We start from the raw sequence: 23,169 nt of genomic DNA on the forward strand, positions 1-23,169 counted from the left end.
GAGGTTTTTAAAGGTCGCTTCGGGAGCACCGAGAAACAGCGCATTCCCATAGTCGAGCCTCGATAGGATTAAACCACGTATCAAAAGCTTCTTTGCTGGATCAGGAAGCAGTGGTAACACCTTTCGGGCTGACCTCAGCAGACCAAAGCAAACCCCCGCGGTCTTCCTGGCGTGGGTCCTGAAGGACAGATCTTCCTCCAACCATACTTCCAAGGACTTGATCTCCTTCTTGGTAGATGGTGGATCACCAAGAGACCGGGGCCAACAGCTAGCAATAATGGAGGGACTGGAATTACCCAGGAGCATCAGCTCGGTCTTTCCTCCATTAAGCTTCAGGGCAGAGTTCGACATCCAACGATAGACATTGGCGAGGCAGTCGTGTAACACCTCAGGTTGTTCCGCCAACTGAGTGAGGCCCACCACCAGCTGAGTATCATCAGCATAGCTGATGATCTTCACCCCTGAAGGGGCGACCACTCTTTCAAGTGGAGTCATGTATATATTAAATAAGGTAGGGCTCAGCGATGAGCCCTGTGGGACTCCACATTGAAGAGGGAATAGGGCAGACTGCTCTGCTCCTTCCCAGACTTGGTAGAAACGGTTGGAGAGAAAAGATCCCAACCATTTCAGGGCCGTCCCTGAGACACCTACCTCTGACAGACATCGGAGGAGCACCTGATGACTCACGGTGTCAAAGGCAGCACTCAAGTCCAGGAGGATCACTGCCACTGACCCTCCTGTATCTAGAGTGCTCCTTGCTTCCTCCACTACTGCCAGCAAGGCTGTGTCCGTTCCCTGGCCGGGGCGGAAACCAGTCTGGGAGTCTCCCAACAGGTGGTTGGACTCTAGATGGTAAGAGAGCTGACGGTTAACCAGCTTCTCTGCAACTTTTGAGAACCCAGGCAGAAGTGAAATTGGCCTGAAGTTGGTCAAGTTGGATGGATCCAATCCTGGTTTTTTCAATAAGTCCGTTTCCTTGTGGATGATAGGGGGTTGTGAATCGGTAGGTGACTCCGCACTGCTGCCAGAGGGATTTCATATATTTTGAAATAAAGTTTGTGCCCCTGTCGCTGACGACCTCCCGGGGGAAGCCCACTCGAGAGAAGATCCCCATCAAGGCTCGGCCTACCACTGGGGCGGTTACTGTTCGAAGGGGAACGGCCTCGGGATAGCGGGTGGCGTGGTCTACCAGGACCAGGATGAATCGATGCCCTTGTGCTGTTCGGGGGTCCAGGGGCCCCACAATGTCTATCCCCACCCTTTCGAACGGGGTGGTAACAACGGGGAATGGTTGCAGGGGGGCTTTGAGTTTGCGGCTGCTCTTCCCGCTGGCCTGGCAGGTGGGGCAGGACCGGCAGTGGTTGGAGACGTCATTTCTCATTTTTGGCCAGTAAAAATGGGTTACCAGGCGGTGGTAGGTTTTGTCTTGCCCCAAGTGTCCAGTCAGGGGGACATCATGTGCCAAGTTCAAAAGGAAGTCTCTGAAGCGGAGGGGCACCACCAGCACTCGACTGGCCCCCAACTCCGCGATTCTTTGTTCGCTGTACAGTAGGCCATTGTCCCAATAGATCCAGTGGGCCCCTGCAGTGTCTCCCGCGCTCTGGGCGAGCGCTTGCTGTCGCAGTCCCTCGAGGGAGGGGCAGGTCTTTTGCTCTTGCCGGAATTGCTCCTGGGTGGGTCCCCCTTCTTGACGCCACTGAGCCAGGTCTGGGAGGTCTTGGGGCTGAGCGGGCCCTTCTTGGGTTTGTTCCGGGGGGTCGGTATGGATGGTGTCTTCTTCTGGAGCGATTGGGGGAGGAGGTGCTGGCCATTCGGGTTCTTCAGGTCTGGGGATGGTGCGGGCTGCCATGGACCGGGTTGTTACGCACGCCCAGTCCGGGAGGCCCAACATCCCCAGGTGCTCTCTTCTTTCAACGGCCGCCCACGGGGAACTCTCGAGATCGTTTCCCAGGAGGCAGTCCACGGGGGCATCATCGCGGACAGTCACTTTTAACATACCGGACACTCCTCCCCATTCGAAGGGGACGCAGGCCATCCGACACAGGCTCTCAGAATTGTCGGCCGATCGGACGGGGCAAAGAACGTTTGGCAGGATCTGTTCTGGGGTCACCAGGTGACAGCGGACTGCCGTCACACTGGCCCCCGTGTCACGTAGGGCTTCGGCCTTACGCCCATTTATGTTCACCCACTGGCTGTACTTTCTGGTGTTGGCGGGAAGGGGAGCCCGCGGGATCATGTCTCTTCCCCCTAGGCAAGCCAGGACCATGGCGGCAGGTTCCCACTCAGGCTGCTCCTGCTCGTACTCTTCATGTTCTTCGGAGATTTGCTCTTCTCCTGGCGGGGCCCGGGAGTCTGGTTCTTTGGGCAGTTCGGGTCACTGGCATAGTGGCCGATTCGCTGGCATCGGTGACAAGTAACATTGGCTTGGAACCCCGGGCGCATCGGGGGGTTGCCCCTGCCGGCCGGGGGCGGTGTGTTGTTAGCGGGAGCGGCCGGGACGGCGTCTCTGCCCCGGCCCTGGCCTCCTCCTCCTCCTCGGGGACGATGAGGACCTTGGTTGGTTCTGTTCTGCTCGTTTGGCCCACTCCGGGCCACTCGGGTGCTTTCCCATCGGTCAGCCTCAGCGGCGAGCTGCCGTGGTTCAGTCAATTTACTGTCTAGGAGGTGCTGCCTGAGCTCGACGAAGCAGTTGTTGGAGAGGTGCTCCCACACAATGAGGTTGAAGAGCTGCTCGTAGGTTGTTACGTGGCTACCCTTGATCCATCCCTCGAAGGCTCGGCTAAAATAGTTCACATATTCTACCCAAGTTGTACCCGGGATCCGGGTGCAGTCGCGGAACCTCTGGCGGTACATCTCGGGCGTAAGCCCATATCGAGTGAGGAGGGCGGCCTTCATGTGGTCATAGGACGTCATTTGATGGTCCGGGAGCTGCAGCAGGGCATCGCGGCCTTCATTGACGAACCTCCCCCATAGACCGGCTCCCCAGTCACTTCGTTCGATCCGGTGGGAGGTCATGGCGATCTCGTAGGCCTTGAACCACTGCTGTATATCGTCGTTCCGATAATATTCACGGACCACATCTTTGGGGATGTGGACCTTTGGTTCGGTAGCGCCTGGGGTGCGTGGTTGCTCGGGCACCCCTAGTTCTTTGTTCTGTTTCCGCATTTCGATCTCTGCTAGCTTGCACTCGTGTTCGTACGCCAGTCTTTTTTCTTCGAGTTCTCTCTGTCTTTGCTTTTCTTCCCATTCTTCTCGGAGCCGTAAGTGTTCCAAGTTTATCTTTTGTTCCACCAGTTTCAGCTCTCCGTCCAACTTGAGCCGTGCCAACTCTAATTCGTGTAGTCTCCTTTTTTCTCGTTCTTGGATCTCTTCCCGGGAGAGACCCGTTCTCCTTTCTTCCATCAGAGTGGTGTTTGTCTCTGGTGCTTCGATGTTTTGGTCCCGGGGTCCGGCGGCATTTGTTTCTGCCCAGGATTCTAGGGCGTGTTTGAAGTCGTCTTTCGTGCTCAGACCGGTGGTAGCAATGCCCAGTTCTATACAAAATTGTTTTAGCTCTCGGTGGCTGTAGTCTTCTATCTTTTCCATCTGGAATTTCTCTGTAGATCCGCTCTCTTTGGTCGTCATTGTGGTTTAGTCGTAGGGTGAGTTACTCTCTGTATGATTACGCGTTGGTTCGGATCGCGCCGCTGGCCACCAATGTTAGACAGGGACCTGGAGGGTCGGCCGAGGACAGGGGGAGAGGCCTCCGGTGAGGGCCGTCTCCAGCGATCGTACAGACAAGTAACTTCCCCCCCACAGATGGACACCACACAAGGATAAGGTTGACGTTCTTTATATGCAGGTATTAAAGTACGGTAGTACGGTACAGTGCGATCAGGACGCGAGGGTCCTCTCAATTCTAGTCTCTGGAAGGGGAAGGGGGTAGCGGGACAGTCTTGTTACCAATCTGGTATTCAGATGAGACGGTGGGTAGCTCACAATCCTCGAGCTCGGCGTTCGGGAAGGTCGGGCCGCGGCAGCGCCAGCAGGTCCCGAGGAGGTCGTAGGTAGCAACGGGCCGCGGCAGCGCCAGCAGGTCCCGACGACGAAGGTGGTAGCAAGAGGCCGCGGCAGCGCCAGCAGGTCCCCACGAGGATGAAGGTTACAACGGGCCGCGGCAGCGCCAGCAGGTCCCACGAGGATGAAGGTTGCAGAAGGCCGCGGCAGCGCCAGCAGGCAGGACGACAGTTCACAAGGCAGGGCTGCAGCAGCGCCAGCAGTCCGTCAAGGATGAGTTCTTCACGGTGTCTCTCGACTCCAGGATACAACTGCCTTCCTGCTCTGGAGCTGCCTCAGTTATAGGTCTGGCGCCCTTTGATGTCCGGGCCCTCGCACTTGGAGGTCGGGAGGTCCGGGATGAGGGAGTCCAGACACCCAGCAGGGGGGTGGAGCCAGCGCCCGGGGAGGCTGGGGGCGATCGGCACCTGGCGGGGGAGAGCCATCGACACTTCTTCCTCCCATTGACCTGCCAAGTGGTCTGTTCACCTCCTGGATGGATGGTGGTGCCGGGATGTCGGGGCATGGCCAGGCCCAGGGTTGGGGTCGAGCTGAGGCCACGCGGCCTCGTGGTGCAGTGTCCAAGATGGCGGCTGGGCCGGGCAATGGTGCTGACGGTGGCCCGGGCCAGTGATACAGAGATATCCGGGAGCAGGCGTCCCGTAGGGGACGGGTTGCGGGTTGCTTCTGTGGGTAGCACCTGGAGGGCCGGTGTCTGGGCCCTGTCATGCGGGGAGGGAGCGAGCCCTTCATGGGGCCTGTCCAACACCATGATGCACTGGGACAGGGACAGACTAATTTGCATGTAGCCAGGTTCTGAGCTGGGATGGTGCAGTGAGCTAAAAAACAGTGATGGATTAAACCCTGATCTCTTGACTGGGTAGGAGTATTCTGCATCAATCAGAAACTCTGTCCATCACCTTTTCCAAAATTGATTTTATCCGCACTAAGTGTGGGAGGGTATACTCAGACGTGAGTCCCTAGCTCATTGCACCATCAGGATTCAAGCAAGCCGGGCCGACGAAGGCTGTGATGCCAGAAACCGGTCCCCGGAAGCTTGTGTCCTTCCCAGTATAAGAATTGGCTTGGTAGTTTGGTTTGCCCTGTTCCCATGATGCACTGGGACAGGGACAGACTAATTTGCATGTAGCCAGGTTCTGAGCTGGGATGGTGCAGTGAGCTAAAAAACGGTGATGGATTAAACCCTGATCTCTTGACTGGGTAGGAGTATTCTGCATCAATCAGAAACTCTGTCCATCACCTTTTCCAAAATTGATTTTATCCGCACTAAGTGTCGGAGGGTATACTCAGACGTGAGTCCCTAGCTCATTGCACCATCAGGATTCAAGCAAGCCGGGCCGACGAAGGCTGTGATGCCAGAAACCGGTCCCCGGAAGCTTGTGTCCTTCCCAGTATAAGAATTGGCTTGGTAGTTTGGTTTGCCCTGTTCCCATGATGCACTGGGACAGGGACAGACTAATTTGCATGTAGCCAGGTTCTGAGCTGGGATGGTGCAGTGAGCTAAAAAATGGTGATGGATTAAACCCTGATCTCTTGACTGGGTAGGAGTATTCTGCATCAATCAGAAACTCTGTCCATCACCTTTTCCAAAATTGATTTTATCCGCACTAAGTGTGGGAGGGTATACTCAGACGTGAGTCCCTAGCTCATTGCACCATCAGGATTCAAGCAAGCCGGGCCGACGAAGGCTGTGATGCCAGAAACCGGTCCCCGGAAGCTTGTGTCCTTCCCAGTATAAGAATTGGCTTGGTAGTTTGGTTTGCCCTGTTCCCATGATGCACTGGGACAGGGACAGACTAATTTGCATGTAGCCAGGTTCTGAGCTGGGATGTTGCAGTGAGCTAAAAAACGGTGATGGATTAAACCCTGATCTCTTGACTGGGTAGGAGTATTCTGCATAAATCAGAAACTCTGTCCATCACCTTTTCCAAAATTTACCCTTCTCCCCTCTGCCTTGCACCCATCTCCTCTCTGCCTTGCACCCTTCCCCCTCTGGCTTGCACCCTTCTCCCCTCTGCCTTGCACCCTTCTCCCCTCTACCTTGCACCCTTCTCCCCTCTACCTTGCACCCTTCTCCCCTCCGCCTTGCACCCGTCTCAACTCCGCCTTGGAACCCATCTCCTCTCCGCCTTGCACCCATCACCTCTCTGCCTCGCACCTTTCTCCTCTCTACCTTGCACCCTTCTCCCCTGCGCATTGCACCCTTCTCCCCTCTGCCTTGCACCCTTCTCTCCTCTACCTTGCACCCTTGTCCTCTCTGCCTTGCACTCTTCTCCCCTCTACCTTGCACCCATCCCCTCTCCGTCTTGCAGCCATCTCCTCTCTGCCTTGCACCCATCTCCTCTCTGCCTTGCACCCTTCTCCTCTCTATCTTGTACCCTTCTCCCCTCTGCCTTGCACCCTTCTCCTCTCTTCCTTGCACCCTTCTGTCCTCTGCCTTGCACCCTTCTCCCCTCCGCCTTGCACCCTTCTCCTCTCTGCCTTGCACCCTTCTCCCCTCTGCCTTGCACCCTTCTCTCCTCTGCCTTGCACCCTTCTCCCCTCCGCCTTGCATTCTTCTCCCCTCTGCCTTGCACCCTTCTCTCCTCTGCCTTGCAACCTTCTCCTCTCTGCCTTGCATCCTTCTCCTCTCTACCTTGCACCCTTCTCCCCTCTGCCTTTCACCCTTCTCCCCTCCGCCTTTCACTGTTGGACAGGCCACATGAAGGGCCGCTCTCCCCCGGCCCAACCCGGTCCGAGCCCGGTCACACAGGTACCACACACCACCATTGCACGTCCTCCGTCCCCTCAGGGACCCCTGCCTTCGAACATATCGACCTCGTGGGCCCGATCCACTGCTGGCCCGCGCACCCATCCTGGGCGCCATCTTGGACACTCCACCACGAGGCCGCCTGGCCCCCGATCGACCTCAACCCTGGGCCTGGCCAGGCCTCAGACATCCCGGCACCACCATCCACCCAGGAGGTGAGCGGGCTACTTGGCAAGTCAATGGGAGAAAGAGGTGTCGATGGCTCTCCCCGCCAAGTGCCGCTCGCCCATCGCCTCCCCGGGCGCTGGCCCCACCCCCCTGCTGGGTGTCTGGACTCCCCCATCCCGGACCTCCCGACCTCCAAGTGCGAGGGTCCGGACATCAAAGAACACTAGCCCTATAACTGGGGCAGCTCCAGAGCAGGAAGGCAGTTGTATCTTGGAGTCGAGAGACGTAAAGAAGAACTCATCCTTGACGGACTACTGGCGCTGCCGTAGCTCTGCCTTGTGCACCATCGCCCTGCCTGCTGGTGCTGCCGCAACCTTCGTAACCTTCGTAATCCTTCATCGTCGTCGGGACCTGCTGGCGTGGCCGCGGACCGTTTGCAACCATCATCTTCTTCGGGACCTGCAGGCTCCGCCGCGGACCGTCGCTTCCTTCGTCCATCTCGGGACCTGCTGGCTCCGCCGCGGCCCGATCATCTAGAACGCCGAGCTCGAGGATTGAGAGCTATTTCCATCTTTTGGTAACCAAGACTGTCCCGCTACCCTTTCCCCAAACCAGAGACCAGAATCGAGGGGACCCCTGAGTCCAGACCTCCTTGTACCATTTTATCGTACTTTAAGAATCGCCTATAAAATCTCGTTGAACCTTACCCTTGTGTGGTGTCCGTCTGTGGGGGGGGAAGTTACTTGTCTGTACGGTCACTGGAGTCGGCTCTCCCTGGAGACCGCTCCCCTTATCCTCGGCCGACCCTCCCGGTCCGTCTAACATTGGTGGCCAGCGGCGCGATCCGAATCACCGCATAATCGTACAGACAGTAGCTCACCCCACGACGAAATCAAGATGACAACTAAAGAAAGCGGATCCACCGAGAAATTCCAGATGGAGAAATTGGACGAGTACAACCATCGTGAACTAAAACAATTCTGCATCGAACTAGGTATCGCTACCACCGGACTAAGTACCAAAGACGATTTCAAGCATGCCCTAGAGTCTTGGGCAGAGAGAGACCGGGGTCGCCGGAACCCCCGATCGAAGCATCGCAGCAAAAACCACCATGGCTCCGGAAGAACAAAGAACGGGTCTCTCGCAAGACGAGATCCATGAACGAGAAAAAACCCGACTACACGAGCTAGAAATGGCTCGGCTCAAAATGGACGTTGAACTTAAGTTGGCCGAACAGAAAATAAACTTAGAGCACCTGCGTCTCCGAGAAGAAAGAGAGGAGAAACAGAGACAAAGGGAGCTCGAGGAAAAGAAACTGGCATATGAACACGAGCGACGACTAGCTGAGATTGATTTGCGCAAGCAGAATAAAGAAATAGGGGTGTTCGAGCAACCCCACACCCCAGGGACAACGGAGAAAAAGGTACACATCCCCAAGGATGTCGTTCGAGAATACTTCCGAGAGGACGACATCCAGCAATGGTTTAAAGCCTACGAAATCGCTATGACTGCACACCGGATCGATAGAAACGACTGGGGAGCCGGCCTATGGGGGAGATTCCTCAATGAGGGCCGCGACACCCTGCTACAGCTCCCGGACCACCAGATGACCTCCTATGACCATATGAAAGCTGCCCTCCTCACCCGCTATGGCCTCACACCCGAAATGTACCGTCAGAGGTTCCGAGACTGTACCCGCATCCCGGGTACAACTTGGGTGGACTATGTAACCTATTTTAGCCGAGCCTTCGAGGGCTGGATCAAAGGAAGCAAGGTTACAACCTACGAACAACTGTTCAATCTCATGGTATGGGAGCACCTATCGAACAATTGCTTTATTGAACTCCGCCAGCACCTCCTCGACAGCAAGTTAACCGATCCCCGGCAGCTCGCAGCCGAAGCTGACCGATGGGAAATCACCAGAGTGGGCCGGAATGGGTCCTACGAACAGAACCGGAACAACAATGGTCAGCACCGTCCCCGAGGAGGAGGAGGAGGCCAAGGACGCGGAAGAGACAACGCTCCGGTCGCCCCCGCGGTCAGCACCACCCCCCCGGCCAACCGGGGCAGCGCCCCGGCGCGACCGGGATACCGAGCCAATGTTACGTGCCATCGATGCCAACGAGTCGGCCACTATGCCAACGATCCAAATTGCCCACAGTACCAGAGCTCAAGACCCCGCCAGGTGGCTGCTGCTGCCCTGGGGGAAGAACAGATCGCCGAGGAGCAAGAAGAATATGAGCAAGAGCATCAGGAATGGGAGCCAGCCGCCATGGCTCTAGCCTGCTTAGGGGGGAAAGACATGGTCCCGCGGGTCCCCCTACCCGCTAACACCCAGAAGTACAGCCAATGGGTGAGCATCAATGGACGCCGGGCTGAAGCCCTTCGTGACACTGGGGCCAGTGTAACAGCCGTCCGCTGTCACCTGGTGACCCCGGAACAGTATCTACCGAACATTCTCTGCCCTGTACGTTCAGCCGATAACTCGGAAAGTCTGTGTCGGATGGCCTGCGTCCCTTTCGAATGGGGGGGGGTCTCCGGCATGTTGAAAGTCACGGTCCGAGACGATGCCCCCGTAGACTGCCTCCTGGGGAATGACCTTGAAAGCTCCCCGTGGGCCGCCGTAGAACGAAGAGAACACCTGGGGATGTTAGGCGTCCCGGACTGGGCGTGCGTCACCACCCGGTCCATGGCCGCCCGTGCCAGCCCCCGCCCAGAGGAACCCGAATGGCCGGCGCAACCGCCTCCGGTCGCCCCAGCCGAAACCACCGACCGTGACGTCCCCCCAGAACAAGCTCAACCTCCAGACCTCACTAACCTCGACCAGTGGCCTCAAGAGGGGGGGGCCACGCAAGAACAATTTCGCCAAGAACAGAAAACCTGTCCCTCCCTCGAGGGACTCCGCCAGCAAGCGCTTGCCCAAGGCGCAGGGGATACCTCCGGCACTCACTGGGTCTACTGGGACAATGACCTGCTGTACAGTGAGCAAAGAATCGCGGAGCTGGGGGCCAGCCGAGTACTGGTGGTGCCCCTCCGTTTTAGAGACTTTCTGCTAAACCTGGCCCACGATGTCCCCCTGGCGGGACACCTGGGTCAAGATAAAACCTACAGTCGTCTGGTGACCCACTTCTTCTGGCCCAAAATGAGGAACGATGTACACCAGCATTGCCGATCTTGCCCCACGTGCCAAGCCAGTGGAAAGAGCGGCCGCAAACTAAAAGCCCCCCTGCAACCTTTTCCCGTGGTCACCACCCCGTTCGAGAGGGTCGGGATAGACATCGTGGGGCCCCTGGACCCGCGCACAAAACAAGGTCATCGGTTCATCCTGGTGCTAGTGGACCACGCCACCCGCTACCCCGAGGCTGTTCCCCTGCGAACTGTGACAGCCCCGGTAGTCGGCCGGGCTCTAATGGGGATCTTCTCCCGTGTGGGCTTCCCCCGAGAAGTCGTCAGCGACAGAGGCACGAACTTTATTTCTAAATATATGAAGTCCCTCTGGCAACAGTGCGGGGTTACCTACCGATTCACGACCCCCTATCACCCTCAAGGAAACGGACTCGTTGAGCGGTTCAACCGCACGCTCAAAGGGATGATCGGGGGGTTGGAAGAACCGCTCCGTCGCCAGTGGGATGTACTGCTGCCGTGCCTCCTCTTCGCATATCGAGAGGTTCCCCAGAAGTCCCTGGGCTTCAGCCCGTTTGAACTGCTATATGGACATCCAGTGCGGGGGCCGCTCAGCCTAGTCAAAGAGGGCTGGGAGATGCCCCCTCTAAAGAACCCACCAGATGTCTTCCGGTACCTCCTAACACTCCGCAACCAGACCCGGCGGTTCAGAGAGCTGGCAAAAGCCAACCTAGAGGCCAGTCAAGAGGACATGAAAAAGTGGTATGACCGGAATGCCTCCTCCATCGAATTTGAACCGGGGCAACAGGTATGGGTGATGTCCCCCACCGAACCCTGCGCCCTGCAAGACAAGTGGACGGGGCCCTTCAAAGTAGTCGAGCGCAAGGGTCCTGCCACCTATCTCATCGACATGGAATCTTCCCGGAACCCCCTCCGGGTCCTCCACGCTAACAGACTGAAACCCCACTTTGTACGCTCCGAACTCGGCCTCCTGATGGCCACCGACAATGGGGTTGAAGAGGACTCCGAGCCCCTCCCTGACCTCCTACGGACTCAGGAGAAAGACGGCTCCGTGGATGGGGTCCGACTCTCGGAGGCCCTCACCCGAGAGCAACACCAGGAGTGTCGAGTCCTCCTGTCACAGTTCGCCAACCTGTTCTCCCTCACCCCAGGGGTCACTTCCTGGTGTGTGCACGATGTGGACACGGGGGACAGCCCCCCTATCCGCCACCGGGCCTACCGCGTGCCAGATCGGGTACGGGCCTGCATCCAGGAAGAGGTAGCCAAAATGCTCACACTCGGGGTCATCGAGCCCTCAGACAGCCCCTGGGCCAGCCCTGTAGTACTGGTCCCCAAAGCGGCCGCCCCTGGCACCCCACCGGAACTCCGGTTCTGCGTCGACTACCGGGGCTTGAATGCGGTCACCAGAACAGACGCACATCCCATCCCCCGGGCGGATGAACTAATCGACCGCATGGGAGCTGCCCGCTACCTCAGCATTTTCGACCTGACGGCGGGCTACTGGCAAATCGGCCTCACACCCCGGGCCCAAGAACGTTCTGCCTTTTCCACCCCCGATGGGCATTACCATTTCAAGGTCATGCCCTTCGGCATGAAAAATGCCCCAGCAACATTTCAGCGGCTCGTCAATCAGGTCCTGGCGGGGCTCGAAGGGTGCAGTGCCGCCTACCTAGACGACATCGCTGTATACAGCCACCATTGGTCCGAGCACCTCCACCACCTCCGAGCAGTGCTACAAGCCCTTCAGCGAGCTGGCCTCACGATCAAGGCCAGCAAATGTCAAATTGGGCAAGGATCTGTGACCTACCTCGGGCACCAGGTGGGAAGCGGCCTGGTGGCCCCTCTGCAGCTCAAAATTGCCGCCATCCAGTCCTGGCAGCCACCCATCACCCAGACCGAGGTACGAGCCTTCCTGGGCCTCACGGGCTATTACCGAAGGTTCGTGAAAGACTATGGTACTATCGTGGGGCCCCTCACAGAACTCACGTCAAAAAATCAACCCAAAAAAGTCAACTGGACCCCGGAGTGCCAAACAGCGTTCGAACAATTGAAAGCCGCCATGTGTACCGCCCCGGTGCTCCAGGCCCCCGACTACAACCGGGAGTTCGTCGTCCAGACGGATGCCTCCGACCATGGCATTGGGGCAGTCCTGTCTCAAGTGAACACCGAAGGCCTTGATCAGCCAGTGGCCTTCATCAGCAGGCGCCTCCTACCACGGGAACAACGCTGGAGCACCATAGAGAGGGAGGCCTTCGCTGTAGTATGGGCCCTCAAGAAGCTCCGGCCCTACCTCTTTGGCACACACTTTCGGGTGCAGACCGATCACCGACCCCTGCAGTGGCTGATGCAGATGCGGGGGGAAAACCCGAAGTTACTACGTTGGTCCATCTCCCTACAAGGGATGGACTTCACAGTTGAACACCGGCCTGGGCTGGATCACGCCAACGCAGATGGCCTGTCCCGGTTCTTCCGCCTCGACGAGGAGAGTCCCCAAGAGGATGGGTAACTCTCCCCGCCTTCAGCTGGGGGGGACGCATGTTGGACAGGCCACATGAAGGGCCGCTCTCCCCCAGCCCAACCCGGTCCGAGCCCGGTCACACAGGTACCACACACCACCATTGCACGTCCTCCGTCCCCTCAGGGACCCCTGCCTTCGAACATATCGACCTCGTGGGCCCGATCCACTGCTGGCCTGCGCGCCCATCCTGGGCGCCATCTTGGACACTCCACCACGAGGCCGCCTGGCCCCCGATCGACCTCAACCCTGGGCCTGGCCAGGCCTCAGACATCCCGGCACCACCATCCACCCAGGAGGTGAGCGGGCTACTTGGCAAGTCAATGGGAGAAAGAGGTGTCGATGGCTCTCCCCGCCAAGTGCCGCTCGCCCATCGCCTCCCCGGGCGCTGGCCCCACCCCCCTGCTGGGTGTCTGGACTCCCCCATCCCGGACCTCCCGACCTCCAAGTGCGAGGGTCCGGACATCAAAGAACACCAGCCCTATAACTGGGGCAGCTCCAGAGCAGGAAGGCAGTTGTATCTTGGAGTCGAGAGACGTAAAGAAGAACTCATCCTTGACGGACTACTGGTGCTGCCGTAGCTCTGCCTTGTGCACCATCGCCCTGCCTGCTGGTGCTGCCGCAACCTTCGTAACCTTCGTAATCCTTCATCGTCGTCGGGACCTGCTGGCGTGGCCGCGGACCGTTTGCAACCATCATCTTCTTCGGGACCTGCAGGCTCCGCCGCGGACCGTCGCTTCCTTCGTCCATCTCGGGACCTGCTGGCTCCGCCGCGGCCCGATCATCTAGAACGCCGAGCTCGAGGATTGAGAGCTATTTCCATCTTTTGGTAACCAAGACTGTCCCGCTACCCTTTCCCCAAACCAGAGACCAGAATCGAGGGGACCCCTGAGTCCAGACCTCCTTGTACCATTTTATCGTACTTTAAGAATCGCCTATAAAATCTCGTTGAACCTTACCCTTGTGTGGTGTCCGTCTGTGGGGGGGGAAGTTACTTGTCTGTACGGTCACTGGAGTCGGCTCTCCCTGGAGACCGCTCCCCTTATCCTCGGCCGACCCTCCCGGTCCGTCTAACATTTACCCTTCTCCCCTCCGCCTTTCACCCTTCTCCTCTCTACCTTGCACACTTCTCCCCTCTGCCTTGCAGCCTTCTCTCCTATGCCTTGCACCCTTCTCCCCTCTGCCTTGCACCCTTCTCCCCTCCGCCTTGCACCCTTCTGCCTTCCGACTTGCACCCATCTCCTCTCTGCCTTGCACCCTTCCCCCCTCTGGCTTGCACCCTTCTCCCCTTTGCCTTGCACCCTTCTCCCCTCTACCTTGCACCCATCTCCCCTCCGCCTTGCACCCTTCTCCCCTCCGCCTGGGACCCATCTCCTCTCCGCCTTGCACCCATCTCCTCTCTGCCTTGCACCTTTCTCCTCTCTACCTTGCACCCTTCTCCCCTCTGCCTTGCACCCATCTCCTCTCTGCCTTGCACCCTTCCCCCCTCTTGCTTGCACCCTTCTCCCCTCTGCCTTGCACCCTTCTCCCCTCTACCTTGCACCCATCTCCCCTCCGCCTTGCACCCTTCTCCCCCTCCGCCTGGGACCCATCTCCTCTCAGCCTTGCACCCATCTCCTCTCTGCCTTGCACCTTTCTCCTCTCTACCTTGCACCCTTCTCCCCTCTACCTTGCACGCTTCTCTCCTCTGCCTTGCACCCTTCTTCCCTCTGCCTTGCACCCTTCTCCCCTCCGCTTTGCACCCTTCTCCCCTCCGCCTTGCACCCATCTCCTCTCTGCCTTGCACCCTTCCCCCCTCTGGCTTGCACCCTTCTCCCCTCTGCCTTGCACCCTTCTCCTCTCTTCCTTGCACCCTTCTGTCCTCCGCCTTGCACCCTTCTCCCCTCCGCCTTGCACCCTTCTCCTCTCTGCCTTGCACCCATCTCCCACTGACTTGCATCCTTTTCCCCTCCCCCTTGCACTCTTCTCCCCTCTGCCTTGTACCCTTCTCCCTTCTGCCTTGCACCCTTCTCCTCTCTACCTTGCACCCTTCTCCTCTCTGCCTTGCACCCTTCTCCTCTCTGCCTTGCACCCTTCTCCTCTGCCTTGCACCCTTCTCTCCTCTGCCTTGCACCCTTCTCCCCTCCACCTTGCACCCTTCTCCTCTCTACCTTGCACCCTTCTCCCCTCTGCCTTGCACCCTTCTCCCCTCTGCCTTGCACCCTTCTCCCCTACCCCTTGCACTCTTCTCCCCACCGCCTTGCACCCTTCTCTCCTCTGCCTTGTACCCTTCTCCCCTCCGCCTTGCACCCTTCTCTCCTCTGCCTTGCACCCTTCTCCCCTCCACCTTGCACCCTTCTCCTCTCTGCCTTGCTCCCTTCTCCCCTCTGCCTTGCACCCTTCTCTCCTCTGCCTTGCACCCTTCTCCCCTCCGCTTTGCACCCTTCTCCCCTCTGCCTTGCACCCTTCTCTCCTCTGCCTTGCACCCTTCTCCTCTCTGCCTTGCATCCTTCTCCTCTCTACCTTGCACCCTTCTCCACTCTGCCTTGCACCCTTCTCCCCTCCGCCTTGCATCCTTCTCCTCTCTACCATGCACACTTTCCCCCTCTGCCTTGCACCCTTCTCCCCTCCGCCTTGCACCCATCTCCTCTCCGCCTTGCACCCCTCTCCTCTCTGCCTTGCACCCATATCCCCTCTGCCTTGCACCTTTCTCCTCTCTACCTTGCACCCTTCTCCTCTCTACCTTGCACCCTTCTCCTCTCTACCTTGCACCCTTCTCTCCTCTGCCTTGCACCCTTCTTCCCTCTGCCTTGCACCCTTCTTCCCTCTGCCTTGCACCCTTCTCCCATCCGCTTTGCACCCTTCTCCCCTCCGCCTTCCACCCATCTCCTCTCTGCCTTGCACCCTTCCCCCCTCTGGCTTGCACCCTTCTCCCCTCTGCCTTGCACCCTTCTCCCCTCTACCTTGCACTCTTCTCCCCTCCGCCTTGCACCCTTCTCCCCTCCGCCCTGGAACCCATCTCCTCTCCTCCTTGCACCCATCTCCTCTCTGCCTTGCACCTTTCTCCTCTCTACCTTGTACCCTTCTCCCCTCCACCTTGCACCCCTCCGCCTTGCACCCATCTCCTATCTGCCTTGCACCCATCTCCCCTCTACCTTGTACCCTTCTCCCCTCTGCCTTGCACCTTTCTCCTCTCTACCTTGCACCCTTCTCCTTTCTACGTTGCACCCTTCTCCTCTCTACCTTGCACCCTTCTCTCCTCTTCCTTGCACCCTTCTTCCCTCTGCCTTGCACCCTTCTCCCCTCCGCCTTGCACCCTTCTCCCCTCCGCCTTGCACCCATCTCTTCTCTGCCTTGCATCCTTCCCCCCTCTGGCTTGCACGCTTCTCCCCTCTGCCTTGCACCCTTCTCCCCTCTACCTTGCACCCTTCTCCCCTCCGCCTTGCACCCTTCTCCCCTCCGCCCTGGAACCCATCTCCTCTCCGCCTTGCACCCATCTCCTCTTTGCCTTGCATCTTTCTCCTCTCTACCTTGCACCCTTCTCCCGTCCACCTTGCACCCTTCTCTCCTCTGCCTTGCACCCTTCTCCCCTCCACCTTGCACCCTTGTCCTCTCTGCCTTGCACCCCTCTCCTCTCTGCCTTGCACCCATCTCCTCTCCGTCTTGCACCCATCTCCTCTCTGCCTTGCACCCATCTCCTCTCTGCCTTGCACCCTTCTCCTCTCTCCCTTGCACCCTTCTCCCCTCCGCCTTGCACCCTTCTCTCCTCCGCCTTGCACCCTTCTCCCCTCCGCTTTGCACCCTTCTCCCCTCTGCCTTGCACCCTTCTCCCCTACCCCTTGCACTCTTCCCCCCTCTGGCTTGCACCTTTCTCCCATCTGCCTTGCACCCTTCTCCTCTCTTCCTTGCACCCTTCTGTCCTCCGCCTTGCACCCTTCTCCCCTCCGCCTTTCACCCTTCTCCTCTCTACCTTGCACACTTCTCCCCTCTGCCTTGCAGCCTTCTCTCCTATGCCTTGCACCCTTCTCCCCTCTGCCTTGCACCCTTCTCCCCTCCGCCTTGCACCCTTCTCCCTTCCGACTTGCACCCATCTCCTCTCTGCCTTGCACCCTTCCCCCCTCTGGCTGGCACCCTTCTCCCCTTTGCCTTGCACCCTTCTCCCCTCTACCTTGCACCCATCTCCCCTCCGCCTTGCACCCTTCTCCCCTCCGCCTGGGACCCATCTCCTCTCCGCCTTGCACCCATCTCCTCTCTGCCTTGCACCTTTCTCCTCTCTACCTTGCACCCTTCTCCCCTCTGCCTTGCACCCATCTCCTCTCTGCCTTGCACCCTTCCCCCCTCTTGCTTGCACCCTTCTCCCCTCTGCCTTGCACCCTTCTCCCCTCTACCTTGCACCCATCTCCCCTCCGCCTTGCACCCTTCTCCCCTCCGCCTGGGACCCATCTCCTCTCGGCCTTGCACCCATCTCCTCTCTGCCTTGCACCTTTCTCCTCTCTACCTTGCACCCTTCTCCCCTCTACCTTGCACGCTTCTCGCCTCTGCCTTGCACCCTATTTCCCTCTGCCTTGCACCCTTCTCCCCTCCGCTTTGCACCCTTCTCCCCTCCGCCTTGCACCCATCTCCTCTCTGCCTTGCACCCTTCCCCCCTCTGGCTTGCACCCTTCTCCCCTCTGCCTTGCACCCTTCTCCTCTCTTCCTTGCACCCTTCTGTCCTCCGCCTTGCACCCTTCTCCCCTCCGCCTTGCACCCTTCTCCTCTCTGCCTTGCACCCATCTCCCACTGAATTGCATCCTTTTCCCCTCCCCCTTGCACTCTTCTCCCCTCTGCCTTGTACCCTTCTCCCTTCTGCCTTGCACCCTTCTCCTCTCTACCTTGCACCCTTCTCCTCTCTGCCTTGCACCCTTCTCCTCTCTGCCTTGCACCCTTCTCCTCTGCCTTGCACCCTTCTCTCCTCTGCCTTGCACCCTTCTCCCCTCCACCTTGCACCCTTCTCCTCTCTACCTTGCACCCTTCTCCCCTCTGCCTTGCACCCTTCTCCCCTCTGCCTTGCACCCTTCTCCCCTACCCCTTACACTCTTCTCCCCACCGCCTTGCACCCTTCTCTCCTCTGCCTTGCACCCTTCTCCCCTCCGCCTTGCACCCTTCTCTCCTCTGCCTTGCACCCTTCTCCCCTCCACCTTGCACCCTTCTCCTCTCTGCCTTGCTCCCTTCTCCCCTCTGCCTTGCACCCTTCTCTCCTCTGCCTTGCACCCTTCTCCCCTCCGCCTTGCACCCTTCTCCCCTCTGCCTTGCACCCTTCTCTCCTCTGCCTTGCACCCTTCTCCTCTCTGCCTTGCATCCTTCTCCTCTCTACCTTGCACCCTTCTCCCCTCTGCCTTGCACCCTTCTCCCCTCCGCCTTGCATCCTTCTCCTCTCTACCATGCACACTTTCCCCCTCTGCCTTGCACCCTTCTCCCCTCCGCCTTGCACCCATCTCCTCTCCGCCTTGCACCCCTCTCCTCTCTGCCTTGCACCCATATCCCCTCTGCCTTGCACCTTTCTCCTCTCTACCTTGCACCCTTCTCCTCTCTACCTTGCACCCTTCTCCTCTCTACCTTGCACCCTTCTCTCCTCTGCCTTGCACCCTTCTTCCCTCTGCCTTGCACCCTTCTTCCCTCTGCCTTGCACCCTTCTCCCATCCGCTTTGCACCCTTCTCCCCTCCGCCTTCCACCCATCTCCTCTCTGCCTTGCACCCTTCCCCCCTCTGGCTTGCACCCTTCTCCCCTCTGCCTTGCACCCTTCTCCCCTCTACCTTGCACTCTTCTCCCCTCCGCCTTGCACCCTTCTCCCCTCCGCCCTGGAACCCATCTCCTCTCCTCCTTGCACCCATCTCCTCTCTGCCTTGCACCTTTCTCCTCTCTACCTTGTACCCTTCTCCCCTCCACCTTGCACCCCTCCGCCTTGCACCCATCTCCTATCTGCCTTGCACCCATCTCCCCTCTACCTTGTACCCTTCTCCCCTCTGCCTTGCACCTTTCTCCTCTCTACCTTGCACCCTTCTCCTCTCTACCTTGCACCCTTCTCCTCTCTACCTTGCACCCTTCTCTCCTCTTCCTTGCACCCTTCTTCCCTCTGCCTTGCACCCTTCTCCCCTCCGCCTTGCACCCTTCTCCCCTCCGCCTTGCACCCATCTCTTCTCTGCCTTGCACCCTTCCCCCCTCTGGCTTGCATGCTTCTCCCCTCTGCCTTGCACCCTTCTCCCCTCTACCTTGCACCCTTCTCCCCTCCGCCTTGCACCTTTCTCCCCTCCGCCCTGGAACCCATCTCCTCTCCGCCTTGCACCCATCTCCTCTTTGCCTTGCATCTTTCTCCTCTCTACCTTGCACCCTTCTCCCGTCCACCTTGCACCCTTCTCCCCTCCGCCTTGCACCCTTCTCTCCTCTGCCTTGCACCCTTCTCCCCTCCACCTTGCACCCTTGTCCTCTCTGCCTTGCACCCCTCTCCTCTCTGCCTTGCACCCATCTCCTCTCCGTCTTGCACCCATCTCCTCTCTGCCTTGCACCCATCTCCTCTCTGCCTTGCACCCTTCTCCTCTCTACCTTGCACCCTTCTCCCCTCCGCCTTGCACCCTTCTCTCCTCCGCCTTGCACCCTTCTCCCCTCCGCTTTGCACCCTTCTCCCCTCTGCCTTGCACCCTTCTCCCCTACCCCTTGCACTCTTCCCCCCTCTGGCTTGCACCTTTCTCCCATCTGCCTTGCACCCTTCTCCTCTCTTCCTTGCACCCTTCTGTCCTCCGCCTTGCACACTTCTCCCCTCCGCCTTGCACCCTTCTCCTCTCTGCCTTGCACCCTTCTCCTCTCTGACTTGCATCCTTTTCCCCTCCCCCTTGCACCCTTCTCCCTTCTGCCTTGCACCCTTCTCCTCTCTACCTTGAACCCTTCTCCTCACTGCCTTGCACCCTTCTCCTCTCTGCCTTGCACCCTTCTCCTCTGCGTTGCACCCTTCTCTCCTCTGCCTTGCACCCTTCTCCCCTCCACTTTGCACCCTTCTCCTCTCTACCTTGCACCCTTCTCCCCTCTGCCTTGCACCCTTCTCCCCTCTGCCTTGCACCCTTCGCCCCTGCCCCTTGCACTCTTCTCCCCACCGCCTTGCACCCTTCTCTCCTCTGCCTTGCACCCTTCTCCCCTCCGCCTTGCACCCTTCTCTCCTCTGCCTTGCACCCTTCTCCCCTCCGCCTTGCACCCTTCTCCTCTCTACCTTGCACCCTTCTCCCCTCCGCCTTGCACCCTTCTCTCCTCCGCCTTGCACTCTTCTCCCCTCCGCTTTGCACCCTTCTCCCCTCTGCCTTGCACCCTTCTCCCCTACCCCTTGCACTCTTCCCCCCTCTGGCTTGCACCTTTCTCCCATCTGCCTTGCACCCTTCTCCTCTCTTCCTTGCACCCTTCTGTCCTCCGCCTTGCACCCTTCTCCCCTCCGCCTTGCACCCTTCTCCTCTCTGCCTTGCACCCTTCTCCCCTCTGACTTGCATCCTTTTCCCCTCCCCCTTGCACCCTTCTCCCTTCTGCCTTGCACCCTTCTCCTCTCTACCTTGCACCCTTCTCCTCTCTGCCTTGCACCCTTCTCCTCTCTGCCTTGCACCCTTCTCCTCTGCGTTGCACCCTTCTCTCCTCTGCCTTGCACCCTTCTCCCCTCCACTTTGCACCCTTCTCCTCTCTACCTTGCACCCTTCTCCCCTCTGCCTTGCACCCTTCTCCCCTCTGCCTTGCACCCTTCTCCCCTACCCCTTGCACTCTTCTCCCCACCGCCTTGCACCCTTCTCTCCTCTGCCTTGCACCCTTCTCCCCTCCGCCTTGCACCCTTCTCTCCTCTGCCTTGCACCCTTCTCCCCTCCGCCTTGCACCCTTCTCCCCTCCACCTTGCACCCTTCTCCTCTCTGCCTTGCTCCCTTCTCCCCTCTGCCTTGCACCCTTCTCTCCTCTGCCTTGCACCCTTCTCCTCTCTGCCTTGCATCCTTCTCCTCTCTACCTTGCACCCTTCTGTCCTCCGCCTTGCACCCTTCTCCCCTCCGCCTTGCACCCTCCAGGTTCTGAGCTGGGATGGTGCAGTGAGCTAAAAAACGGTGATGGATTAAACCCTGATCTCTTGACTGGGTAGGAGTATTCTGCATCAATCAGAAACTCTGTCCATCACCTTTTCCAAAATTGTTTTTATCCGCACTAAGTGTGGGAGGGTATACTCAGACGTGAGTCCCTAGCTCATTGCACCATCAGGATTCAAGCAAGCCGGGCCGACGAAGGCTGTGATGCCAGAAACCAGTCCCCGGAAGCTTGTGTCCTTCCCAGTATAAGAATTGGCTTGGTAGTTTGGTTTGCCCTGTTCCCATGATGCACTGGGACATGGACAGACTAATTTGCATGTAGCCAGGTTCTGAGCTGGGATGGTGCAGTGAGCTAAAAAACGGTGATGGATTAAACCCTGATCTCTTGACTGGGTAGGAGTATTCTGCATCAATCAGAAACTCTGTCCATCACCTTTTCCAAAATTGATTTTATCCGCACTAGGGGCCCGATGTAGGTAGGGCTTTACCGATCGGTATCGGCCGAAAATACCGATTTTTGGCCCTTACCGATCGGTAAACAGCCATCGAGATGTAGGGAACCAAAAACAGAACGAATCGGATAGAAAACCGATTCGGAATGAGTACCGAATGGGAAAGAATCCGATACGTACATACCGAAAATCGGATATGTAACGAATCGGAAAAACACCGAATCGGTTACAAGGACCGATTCGGTCCTTGTACCGATTCGTTAGTGACACCGAATCGGAAAATCACCGATTCGGTCCAAGAACCGAATCGTTAGTGACACCGAATCGGAAAATCACCGATTCGGTCCATGTACCGAATCGTTAGTGACACCGAATCGGAAAATCACCGATTCGGTCCAAGAACCGAATCGTTAGTGACACCGAATCGGTAAATCACCGATTCGGTCCATGTACCGAATCGGAAAAAATACCGAATCGGACATGAGCCGAATCGGAAAACATGCCGATTCGTATGAATCTCCGATCGGGAAATTCCCCGATTCCGACAGTTGGGGAGATGTAGGGAGGCACAGAAACACCGAAATCGGCTCAAAATCGGTAGAATTCACTCGGTATTTACCATGGATTGCAATCAGGTGGTAACCAACTCCAACCCATATAAACAGTCCCAAAATGCATTGCAACTTGCAGGATGGCAGCTTTCTATGTCATTGCGAGGCGGCTACGGCTACAGCAGGAAGGACAGAGGGAATGGCTAATGTTAGACGGACCGGGAGGGTCGGCCGAGGATAAGGGGAGAGGTCTCCGGGGAGAGCCGTCTCCAGCGATCGTACAGACAAGTAACTTCCCCCCCACAGACGGACACCACACAAGGTTAAAGTTCAACGAGACTTTATAGGCAATTCTTTAAGTTACGATGGAATGGTACAAGGAGGTCTGGACTCAGGGGTCCCCTCGATTCTGGTCTCTAGTTTGGGAAAAGGGTAGCGGGACAGTCTTGTTACCAAAAAGATGGAAATAGCTCTCAATCCTCGAGCTCGGCGTTCTCGATGATCGGGCCGCGGCGGAGCCAGCAGGTCCCGAGATGGACGAAGGAAACGACGGTCCGCGGCGGAGCCAGCAGGTCCCGATGAAGATGATGGTTACAAACGGTCCGCGGCCACGCCAGCAGGTCCCGACGACGATGAAGGATATGAAGGTTACGAAGGTTGCGGCAGCGCCAGCAGGCAAGACGATGGTGCACAAGACAGAGCTACGGCAAAGCCAGTAGTCCGTCAAGGATGAGTTCTTCTTTGCGTCTCTCGACTCCAAGATACAACTGGCTTCCTGCTCTGGAGCTGCCCCAGTTATAGGGCTGGTGTTCTTTGATGTCCGGACCCTCGCACTTGGAGGTCGGGAGGTCCGGGATGAGGGAGTCCAGACACCCAGCAGGGGGGTGGAGCCAGCGCCCGGGGAGGCGATGGGCGAGCGGCACTTGGCGGGGGAGAGCCATCGACACCTCTTTCTCCCATTGACTTGCCAAGTAGCCCGCTCACCTCCTGGGTGGATGGTGGTGCCGGGATGTCTGAGGCCTGGCCAGGCCCAGGGTTGAGGTCGATCGGGGGCCAGGCGGCCTCGTGGTGGAGTGTCCAAGATGGCGCCCAGGATGGGCGCGCAGGCCTGCAGTGGATCGGGCCCACGAGGTCGACATGTTCGAGGGCAGGGGTCCCTGAGGGGACGGAGGACGTGTAATGGTGGTGTGTGGTACCTGCGGGACCGGGCTCGGGCCTGGTCGGGCCGGGGGAGAGCGGCCCTTCATGTGGCCTGTCCAACATGCGTCCCCCCCAGCTGAAGGCGGGGAGAGTTACCCATCCTCTTGGGGACTCTCCTCGTCGAGGCGGAAGAACCGGGACAGGCCATCCGCGTTGGCGTGATCTGGCCCAGGCCGGTGTTCAACCGTGAAGTCCATCCCTTGAAGGGAGATGGACCAACGTAGTAACTTCGGGTTTTCCCCCCGCATCTGCATCAGCCACTGCAGGGGTCGGTGG

This window comes from Lissotriton vulgaris, chromosome 1_2 (genome assembly GCF_964263255.1).
Source record: "Lissotriton vulgaris chromosome 1_2, aLisVul1.2, whole genome shotgun sequence".
In the NCBI taxonomy this organism is placed as follows: Eukaryota; Metazoa; Chordata; class Amphibia; order Caudata; family Salamandridae; genus Lissotriton; species Lissotriton vulgaris.